This window comes from Dendronephthya gigantea, unplaced genomic scaffold (assembly GCF_004324835.1).
Source record: "Dendronephthya gigantea isolate DGI-Jeju-01 unplaced genomic scaffold, DenGig_1.0 000769F, whole genome shotgun sequence".
Taxonomy (NCBI): domain Eukaryota; kingdom Metazoa; phylum Cnidaria; class Anthozoa; order Malacalcyonacea; family Nephtheidae; genus Dendronephthya; species Dendronephthya gigantea.
Window position 1 is genome coordinate 12487 of NW_021163779.1, and position 11630 is coordinate 24116.

General features: G+C 34.1%; 2 long non-coding RNA genes across 2 annotated transcripts; both read left to right on the forward strand.

The window, feature by feature from the left end:
• The first annotated feature begins 4621 nt into the window (after positions 1-4621).
• On the forward strand, positions 4622-6144 carry LOC114544397. The gene is made up of 3 exons (XR_003690411.1): positions 4622-4662; positions 5533-5700; positions 6047-6144. It is a non-coding gene; the product is annotated as an uncharacterized LOC114544397 (long non-coding RNA).
• A 1514-nt stretch (positions 6145-7658) lies between these two features.
• On the forward strand, positions 7659-8468 carry LOC114544398. Its single transcript, XR_003690412.1, has 3 exons — positions 7659-7821; positions 8189-8227; positions 8338-8468. It is a non-coding gene; the product is annotated as an uncharacterized LOC114544398 (long non-coding RNA).
• Positions 8469-11630: the final 3162 nt, after the last annotated feature.

Genomic DNA, 11630 nt, shown 5'->3' on the forward strand with positions numbered 1-11630 from the left:
AATGGTTCGAGGTTCGAATCTTACCATAACCCTTTTTCATTATGACCTTTGTCAAAACATTAAAGTAAATCAATATAATAGCTGTTCAGCACATGTTCTCGTAGTCTAGTGGTGAAGACAATGGTCTCCCAAATGGTAAATCGATGGTTCGAATCTTACCATACCCGTTTTTTCATTATGAACTTCGTGAAAAAGATAAAGTATATTAAATAATCATAGCCCTTCAGCACATGATCTTGTAGTCTAGTGGTGAAGGCAATGGTCTCCGAAGTGATAAGTCGATGGTTCGAATCTTACCAAAACCCTTTTGCATAATGTCCTTTGTCAAAAACGTTAAATAAATCAAAAAATCATAGCCGTTCAGCACAATATCTCGTAGTCTATTGGTGAAGACAGTAGTTTCCCAAATGGTAAATCGATGGTTCGAATCTTACCATAACCATTTTTTCATTATGAACTTCGTGAAAAAGATATAGTAAATTAAATAATCATAGCACTTTAGCACAAGATCTTGTAGTCTAGTGGTGAAGGCAATGGTCTTCGAAGTGGTAAGTCGATGGTTCGAATCTTACCATAACCCTTTTTCATTATGTCCTTTGTCAAAAACGTTAAAGTAAATCAAATGATCTTAGCCGTTCAGCACATGATCTCATAGTCAAGTGGTGAAGACAATGGTCTCCAAAGTGGTAAATCGATGGTTCGAATCTTACCATAACTGTTTTATCATCATGAACTTCGTGAAAAGGTTAAAGTAAATCAAATATTAAATAGCTGTTCAGCACATGATCTCGTTGTCTAGTGGTGACGACAATGATCTCTCAAATGGTAAATCGATAGTTCGAATCTTACCATAACCGTTTTTCATTATGTCCTTCGTGAAAACGTTAAAGTAAATAAAATAATCGCAGGCGTTAAACACATGATCTCGTAGTCTAGTGGTGAAGACAGTGGTCTGCTAAATGGTAAATCGATGGTCCGAATCTTATCATAACCGTTTTTCATTATGAACTTCGTGAAAAAGATATAGCAAATTAAATACTCATTCTCGTTCAGCACATGATCTCGTAGCCTAGTGGTGAAAAAAAGATTCTCCAAACTCTGGGCGATAAACTACACCTACTATAAGTTGATGAAACCCTCTAGGTAAGCGAGAAGGACGTAGCAGAGCCCACAACACTTCCACATTTTTGCTTTGCATATCTAATAATTGTCGACAAAATATTGATGACTTCACGTATAGACCGACACCTGCATGTAATTTATGAACTCGGTCTCGTCTCAACAATTGATAATTAGGAATATTAATTGCTTCATTTGGTATTGATTCCTTTAACCATGTCTCTGTAAACATAGCAATGTCAATGTCTAACGTCAATATGGTTTCCACAATTTCATCAAGTTTAGGAGCGAGCGACATTGTGTTGGACAACAATAATGACGGGACAAATTCTTGCTTTCGTGTATTAACCAAAAGGGAATGTTCAGGCAATCTCTTAATATGAATCAAATTCGAAGGATTCGAATAAGGACAGCGTCTGTTTCGTTTATTTACGCGATTGCTAGGAGAAATTCTAATTGAAATCTGAGCCATTATTCAGAAGTTGAGGAGTTTTCACCTTGGGGTGATTTGCTTTTGGTTTACAGCTTTTGCTTTATTGGTTTTCGCAAAGCTTCTTTAGATTTCCATAATTGGCAACTCACAAATTTGGGCCAGAAATCTTTTTGCTGTAGAAGAGGGAAATCAGCGGGGGGGATGTGTACCTTGGCCGATACCGTTCTCTCACGTTTACTGGGAAAGACCGAAATAAATGTTGGATTTATATTTCGCTGCGTAAGGTAGGATTGGATATGTTTTTCATTCACGCTGCTTGCAATTCCAGATAGGAATATTCTCTTTGTTTGGTTTCGCCTACGCTCTACTCCTACAAAACCATCAGCACTAATCCTACTATTGTTATGCTTAGTGGTAAAATGTTGTTGTGGTTTTAGAGCATTTCCATTTGTGGGATTTAAGACCGGCTTTGATCCGGCAGCTTTAGCATACGTTAACTTGTCATTTTCAGCTTGTTTATTGGTCTCAACTGGACTGTCAATAATTACAATATCTTTGTTATTTTCGGGACTTAAGGCCTGGTCTTGGTTCGAACTAGCGGGATTTTCACTCAACAAGTTGGTATTCTCATTGTTGCTCGTAATCACAATTCCTAGCGATTTCAATGACTCAGTGCTCGCTAATTGTTTCCTATTTGTGGGCTTACTATCGCTATCTACTTCATTTACATCACCAACAAACACTTCATTTGAATGTTCTACATGGAACTTTGTATATTCAGCAGCTAGAAGCAATGTTTCTCGTATAATGCTATCATCGTTTTTACCCATAAGATCCCGAACTTGTGATATAACAGCAGTCATGTGTTCAAACTTATCTGACAATGCTTGAATCGCTTTCTTCGCAACTAGACTGCAAGATCTTGTGCTGAACGGTTATGGTTATTTAATTTATTTATCCTTTTCACGAAGTTCATCAAGAAAAACGGTTACGGTAGGATTCGAACCATCGATTTAACACTTGGGAGACCATCGTCTTCGCCATTAGAGCACAAGGTCTTGTGCTGGATGGTCTTGGTTATTTTGTTTACTTTATCCTTTTCACGAAGTTCATTATGAAAAACGGTCATGGTAGGATTCGAACAATCAATTTACTACTTGGGAGACCATCGTCCTCGCCACTAGACTGCAAGTTCTTGTGCTGAACAGTTATATTTACTTAATTTACTTTATTCTTTTCACGAAGTTCATAATGAAAACGGTTATGTAGGATTCGAACCATCGATTTTAACACTTGAGAGACCATCGTCTTCGCCACTAGAGCACATGGTCTTGTGCTGGATGACCATGGTTATTTAGTTTACTTTATCCTTTCACGAAGTTTATAATAAAAAGTAGTTTTGGCAAGATTCGAAACATCGATTTACCACTTAAGAGACAGTTGTCTTAGCTATTAGACTGCAAGGTCTTGTGCTGAGCGGAGATGGTTATTTAATTTACTTTATTCTTTTCACGAAGTTCATAAAAAAAAAGGTCATGGCAGGATTCGCACCATCGATTTACTACTTAGAAGACGATTGTCTTCGCCATTAGACTACAAGATCTTGCGCTGAACGGTTATGGTTATCTTAATTTATTTATCCTTTTCACAAAGTTCATAATGAAAAACTGTTTCGGTAGGATTCGAACCATCGATTTAACACTTGGGTCCTCGCCACTAGACTGCAAGATCTTGTGCTGAACGGTTATGGTTATTTAATTTATTTATCCTTTTCACGAAGTTCATAATGAAAAACGGTTATGGTAGGATTCGAACCATCGATTTAACACTTGGGAGACCATCGTCTTCGCCACTAGAGCACCAGGTCTTGTGCTGGATGGTCTTGGTTATTTAGTTTACTTTATCCTTTCACGAAGTTCATAATGAAAAGGGCATAGCAGGTTTTGAACCATCGATTTACCACTTGGGAGACAGTTGTCTTAGCTACTGGCCTACAAGATCTTGTGGGGAATGGCTATGGTTATACTTAGTTTACTGCATTTCTTTTCACGAAATTTATAATGAAAAACGGCTATGGTAGGATTCGAACCATCGATTTACCACTTTGGGACCATTGTCTTCGCCAATTGAGTACAAGTTATTGTGCTGAACGGCCATGTTCATTTAATTTACTTTATCTATTTCACGAATTTATAATGAAACAGGGTTATGGTAAGATTCGAACAATCAATTTGCCACTGGGGAGATCATTTAAGTTTGAAAACCTTCAATCCAGCTGTTTTTGAAGCATTCTAATAAAATTTTGTGTGTTCCTTCACAGGCAGCTAGTGATCTACACTAAAAATAACCAATGATTCAATATTTTGTCCACCACAACCAAGGTGTGTACATAGTTTTTACTAGCAAACAACTCTAACATGCCTTTCCCTGAACAAGTAAAGTTGTCGGGTTTAAATAGAAATAAACACACTTACAATCATTTCACAACTTCTTCTTCTCGTTCCCGTTTGCTTCTTTCCGAATCGTTAAACAAGTTTTTAAAGAAAATATCTAAAGCTGATAACGAGATGTTATCATTGAATCGCCACCTTTTCGTGTATGGAAATGAATATTGTGTTTCCATACTGCTTAATTCACGATCAATATGGCGGTTGATCGGTAGCTCTATATATTTTTTTAAGATATTTATTTTATCTAACGAGTTTTGTACATCTCGACCAATTAATATGGCATTTAAGAATGCTAATTTCATGGATTTGGACGGAATGGCTGCGGATGGCATAACCTTGAGTATTTGTAGAGATATTGCTTTTCGATGTCGGGTCAACATACAACGAGTTGGTTTTGAATCTAAATACAAAGTCTCATTTGCGATTGCTAAAGAAACGAAACATTGATTTGTTAGTCTAGTCCTATGTGCGAAGCCTTTTAAGAAGGATCTATCAATGTGTGTGGATGTTTCGTCTAATCCTGGTCCTCAATCTTTTGATAATAATCAGTCGGATAAAATGTCTCAACATCGAAAGCAGTCACGTTTGATGAACACGTTTCGACCCGCTAAAATCCTGAGGAGCTTAGTTCGATGCTTGGGCAGTTGAATCTACAGAAAGGTTGGTTGTTCCATATGACCTATAGGAAATATTTTCTATAATACCTACTTGGCAAACACCTCCGCGACACTATACATCACTATCATCATGCAAATCATCAGCCTGTAAACATATATGGCAGAAATGATATTAATTAAGAGAACAATCTCATCAATATCCTTTACATTCAAAATTGCCAACACTCCTGATACAGCTGTTACTCAGCTTTGTTCTTTTGGTCTTCTCAACTGCCGGTTTATTCGAAACAAGCCAATTTAGTCAAAGACTATGTGGTTGAGAATGAATTTGATATATTTGCGATTACAAAAACCTGGCTTCACCCTGACAAATTTGATCTTATATCTATTGGAAATTTCACCCCGAAGGGCTACTCTTTAAACATATCTCGAGACAACAAGGTAGATGGGGAGGCATTGGTATATTATACAATAACACTTAAAAGTCAAGCTCTGGACTCGGCGAACATGTTCACACACATTAAGTCTTTCGAACTGATGGGTATGCAAATCAATGTGTTACCTCAAATACTAAATATAATCGTATTATATTGGCCTCCATGTAGACGATAAGTCGGATATAACAACAACAAAAATTCTCAATCTTGTTGATTCTTTTAATCTCGAACAACATGTACAACAACCAACACACATTGCTGGTCACACGTTAGACCTTATCTTGTCTTGCCATGAGGGAAATATTGTTCAATCTATTGACGTTCATGATCCATCTATATCTGACCATTACACGGTTACATGTGAACTCAATTTTAAAAAACATTGTTTCAGAGAAGGGTCGTGAGTCGCGTAAAATTAAAGAAATCAATATGGACTCATTCTTTAATGACATTAGGCTATCTCCGATTATCACTAGGACACGGCTGATATTAGTGCGAAAGTCAACCAATACAACTCAGAGCTGTCCAGAATTCTGGATTATCATGCACCACTTATCACCAGAGAGATAATTAGTCGTCCAGCTGCACCTTGGTACACTGAACAAATTAAAAACGAAAAACGTATCAGAAGAAAACTCGAGCGGGTATGGCGTAAGTCAAAACAATCCTGTGATCGTCTAAAATACAGTCAGCCATGTCGCCGTGTCAGTGAGCTATTATCGGAAAGTCGTACTCGTTACTATTCTGAAATTGTTAGAGATAATGGGAGTGACCAAAGGCAATTATTTAAAACCATTGGAAAGTTTCTACATCATACCCCTGATTCTTAATATCCTGTGTGCCAATCTGATCAGAATCTAGCTAACAATTTTATGACTTTCTTTGAGGACAAAATTTTGTAATAATGTAATATTTTGGTTTTTGATTTTGTTTAAGTTCATGATGTATTTTTATGTAGCCTCAGTCTTATGCTAATGGGAATTTTTTTAGATGTGAAGAGGACGGCCATCCGAATTAAAGTACTAAATGTGCTTTGTAACATATTAGGAACGTTATCTCTACTATATGAGGTATAAAATATTGGTACTTTGAATAAATTTAGTCCATTTTTCTAGACATTAGTACGGTGGCCCAGAGGTGCAAAACACAAACGCAAATTCAAAACACAAACGAAATTCAAAAAACATAAACGCAAATCATGAAAGCACGAACGCAAATTCAAAACACAGACGCAAATTCAAAACACGAACGCAAATTCAAAAAACGAACGCAAATTCAAAACACGAACGCAAACTCAAAACACTAACGCAAAACCAACAACTTGAACGCGGAGAAAAAGGAAGTACAGACTGGTACAGACATACCCTGTCAGTAAAAGGAAGCCTATTTTCGCTGAGTGCAAGCATTAGCGCCATGACAAACACGTGGTTCTTCCAATCTGGCTTGTATCAAATTTGCAAATAAGGTAAGCTTTGATTTTAAAAAACCTTTAAAAGTTATTTTTATGGGCATTTCCTTCCATTTTTATACTTTTTGGAAATATATTTGCGCAGCGTACCGTAGTGTTCACAACTTAGAATTGGCACAAATCACAACATCATTTTTATGCAAATGTATATGTATATTAGTTGTATAATAAATTCACATTGGATGATAGGTGGTACACATTCCCCATCATGTACTGTACTAGAATTAGGTTTTGCGCATATAAGCAAGTTTTTTTGTTTTAGTTTGGGAATGATCTCTTTTAAATATAAACATTTTATCTGCTTGTGTACTTCCCAATTGATTTGACCAAAACTGTATTAATTAATATTACATTGTATTAATATGATGAGGCGTCAATAAAGTTATAAAAATTTAATTTATTAACTGCAATATATATATATATAATATATATATATAATATAATATATATATATATATATATAGATGTTTTGTCCATCGTGCGGAAACCTATGTGTTAACAGCAATGAAAATTTTTGCAATTCCTGTGGCTCAGCATTAAAAGACGGAAATCTTACAAAGCCCAAGGAAATGTCAAATAATGCAAATGGTGGCTTAAAAACTTTAACTTTTGAAGAATTTCTGAAGAGAGGATCAAGCAGAGAAACTAAAGACCAAGAACAACGTCAACAAACCTTTAACGAAATGAAAAAAGAAAATCAGATGAAAGAACGAAATCATTAAAAAAAAAGAAGGAAGAAATTGTAAAGGTTTGTTTATCATTTCACACATATACTAGAGATTGACACATGACGGGTTCCTCCTTATCATCATATATTTCTAAAGTTAAAGACATTGATAAATTTGGCAGTACAACTTAGCAGTAATAGTAAACTTAATATTATTTGGTAGATAGCATTTGGTTTAGCATTTACAGTTGTCATATCAGTTTACATGATGCAATCTATGATTATTATGAAATTGTAATTATATAGATAAATAGTGGGTTGGTAGAATGTGGAGTAGCAAGGCAGCTAAAAGTCAAAAAAGGTTCTCTTCTACCTCTCGATTTTAAAAAAAGAAAATGATTCCAGTTGTAAAGTGAAGAGTTTAGGGATGGACAAGCAGTTGGCTCATAATAAACACCTGAGGGATTCTGGTGACTTTGATTGTGCTCTGATGTACCCAGACTTTGGTCTGGTTAACACTATTCCAGGAACTTCACAGCCATTTACAGTTGAGAGATATAAGGAAGCAATTGGAAGGCCTTATAATCGAGTCAACTTGTACTTGTGCAAGGTCTCTGACTTAATTTGAAAGTAAGGATTATTTACCTATAACAAACTGATTTGCATGTAATTAAAGCATATACAGCACAGTTCTCCAATCATGTATGTTAACATCAGTTTTTAATTTTTTCAACTTTTAATTCTTGTCACCCTCAATTATGATCTTTTATGACAAAATCCATACAGAAATGATGAAATCAGGTCAAGTTATATTTTTGGCCCTGAAAATCAGTCCCATGTTGTTGGATATAAAAGTACCCCAAAAACCAGGACTTCATGATGTTGTGTGACATAGGACTTAGGATGGCCCCACACTACAAGCTATAGGGCTATAAGAAACACCTAATGACAATAATGACATAAATGTTGCTATAATGCTATATTTATATGTTTGTAGTTGCCAATGATATTGAGAATACTGAAGATGAATCTCTGGGTAATTGAATTAGTGTGGTAAAAACAGTACTGTTATCAACTGACAACCAATAAAATAGAACCAACTGATTAAAAATTTTCATTTCAAATTTCTTACTCCTGTATATTTAGGACCACACAGCTCCCCAACAATTAACTCTCAGGACTGGAATAGCAACCAAACTATGTTAACTCCTAACAAGCAGGCAATTTTTTGCTATGATTACCAAACAAGTACCTCTGAAACCCAAGCGAGTATCTCCGCCACCAAAGCAAGTATCTCTGATGCCCAGAAAGTACCTCTGGTAAACCAAGCAACTACCTCTATCAACCAGGCAACTGAAACAAATATCACTGAAAATTTTTTATTTCTAAGAGATATATTTGAAGGTTGGAAATATCATGCATGGAAGGCCCTCTAATTCTATCGAGTATTGTATTGCATATCACATATAGAATAGTCATTTTTAATTTTTCTGGATATATTAGTTGAAACGGAAAACGTCAACAACACTGCCCTTACGAAAATGTTCTATAGAATCCTATAGAATATGCTATAACATATTCTAAATCCCATAGAATATTCTATAGGACTTCTTATCCTATAGCATATTCCATTGCCATATTCTATAGAATTTAGAGATGCTATAGAATATTCTATGGCACATTCACAGTAAAATATATTCTATAGAACTGCTGTACACAATATTCTATAGAATTTAGAGATGCTATAGAATATTCTATTGCACATTCACATTAAATATCCAATAATATATTCTATAGATATGCTGTACACAATATTCTCATAGAATATATTTATACAGAATCAGACCTTTATGCAATTTAAAATATAACATTTTTACTACACTTCATTGGTCGAGAATTTTATTCGCATTTTTGTAAGGTTCTCTCGACATACTTTTAAAGTCTTAAAGTTAAAATTCTCAGCAGAAATCATCGTTTTGTAAAGACAATTCACGAATATTTCACACATATGACATATCTCATATGAGTCAAATCTGTTTCATAATATGCCCGTTCGCAGGTTAGATGGCGGGCGTTTTGCCCAAACAAGGCTGCAAGGTTATGTGGACTTGTTTAACCGCCACGCATTATTTTCAAATTTTGAGCGCGTATTTGTCTGTAGTTTTTCATCCGTTGATTCACGTTTTATAACTGATACTGGTAGAATTTAGTGCTTTTTCTTTCGTATTTAACATAAAATACGCATTCTTTGAATTTGTCAAAGAGGAATCATAGGAGGGTGGTGAAACGCGCTTTAGTATGCGAGGAGAATCAGAAGATATGGATAATTTTGTAAATGCGTGAAAGGTGACCAGGATCGTGAGAAAGAAAGGCTATGGCAATGAGAAATTTCTAAAGTTAAAAAAATAATCAAAAGTTCATTGACCCATCTACAACAACATGTGTATCTAAAGTATTGGAATTCAGTGGTGAGTGTGTTTTGTATATGCTATAAATGCTATATGTTTGTATAGGCAACATATGTTCTGTATACCATTATAATTAATCTCATAAATTTTTATTCACCTTTAGATTAAACTTTTTATTTGAACATTTTATTTACACCTTTATTTATACCACCATAAATAGAGCATTCCAACTAAAATTATTTCTGTCAAGACATTTGCACTAGCTCTAGATAAATTTATATATCATTAAAATTGAATTAAATATAAGCTAGGTCTCAAGTGTTTAATTGTGTGTTTACTGTTAAAATTTACAGATTTCCTTTTGTCCAAGCATCACACTAACCAAAGGTCAAAATGGAGCTCTATTAAAGCAATACTAAATGTGAAAGGTTTTGTTTATGCAGTGCCGTGGATGCAAAACAACTTTCCATCACTGGAAAAGGCTTCAAATGCCTAGCTTAATTCAAAGAAAGGATGCAAAACCAAAGCCAGAGAAAGTTAAGAGTATATATGGTAAGCAGTATAATTTTAGTAATTATGTCTGGTCTAAGTTAATATATCTTATATACATATCTTGGTTCAGTTATTGATGAGTTTTAACCTTTTCTAGCTGTGTCTAAAGTATAGTGCAAAAAGGTTTGAGGGAAAAGAGGCAGACATATGACAAGTATGGCACCAAAGATTAATAATATTGTGCAAGTTGAGAAAACCAAGTTGAAAGCATCTGGACATCAGTAACTATATGACATTCCATTTTCTACTATTTACATGTTCTGTACATGTAAATATATTAGTATAATAGCCTAGTATATTTTTGCTATTTTCTTGCACAGTCATTTTATTTGGTGGGAAAACTGCAGTATGGTAATAATTTTATCTAGAAAATATTGAATAAATTTATACATTCATAAAAAACCAAGCTAAAATATTTCAATTTCAGTACACCATATTGTTTTCAATTACTTAGTGCATAATATTTCAATTGAATCCTCCTCAAAATGTGTGAAATGTATATAATTTTACTTAACTACAATTTAAGCTAAACAGCCTTCAAACAACCGGCTGCAGTTGTTTTATCCACGAAACAAAATGGTTATTTGACAGACTTAATTACCAGAACTAGAGTTCTACATGCAGATTAAAGTTATATGGACACTTATAGGACTTGTTTTTTATTCTTTGTTGTATATATATGTATTTCAATTTCTTTAATCTCTAGATTTATTTATATGTAATTTAAGCAAGGCATTTTCATTAAATCTTTGCATCAATTGAACTTTAAATAAATAAATTTGTTACATATATTTGGGAATTTTATTTGTTTGTATGTCTCACTCTTGGCAGAAAGAAGTTTTGATTATGTTGTTATAAAGTGATATATTTCAAAGTCGAAACATGGACGAATGTTGAATATACCATTTATCATCCAATAGCATTTAATAGATTATCCTATAAATATACTATAGAAACATATTCTATGGAACATTTCATCACATATTCAATAGGATCATTAATGGAATATTCCATAGATTGAAAATATTTTATGGAACATTTCATATAGGATGTCATAGAATATGTGTTAGAATGTTCCATAGATACCAGTATTCTATAGAACTTCTAATGAATGTTCTGAAGGATATTCTATTGAGTTTCTATAAAACATGGCATATGTTATAGAATATTCTATTAAAGGTGCTATAGAACGTGTTGTAGAACGTTCCATAGAATAGGTTCCAAAATCCCTTAAATTCTATAGGATATTCAGTAAAAATTTTAATGGAATATTCTATAGAACTTTTGTAAGGTGAGGTCATATCCCTGACATCGTTGGAAGAAATGGAAAATGAGGTCTTGGTTATCCATAGACTCAAGTAAGAATGTTCCTTTACTATTTTGCTATGTAACATTTTAAACAAGTTCATAAGTATTTTCTTTTGATTGCTATAGTAATTATATATTTGATAACCTAAGTATTAATTAAAAGTTCATAAG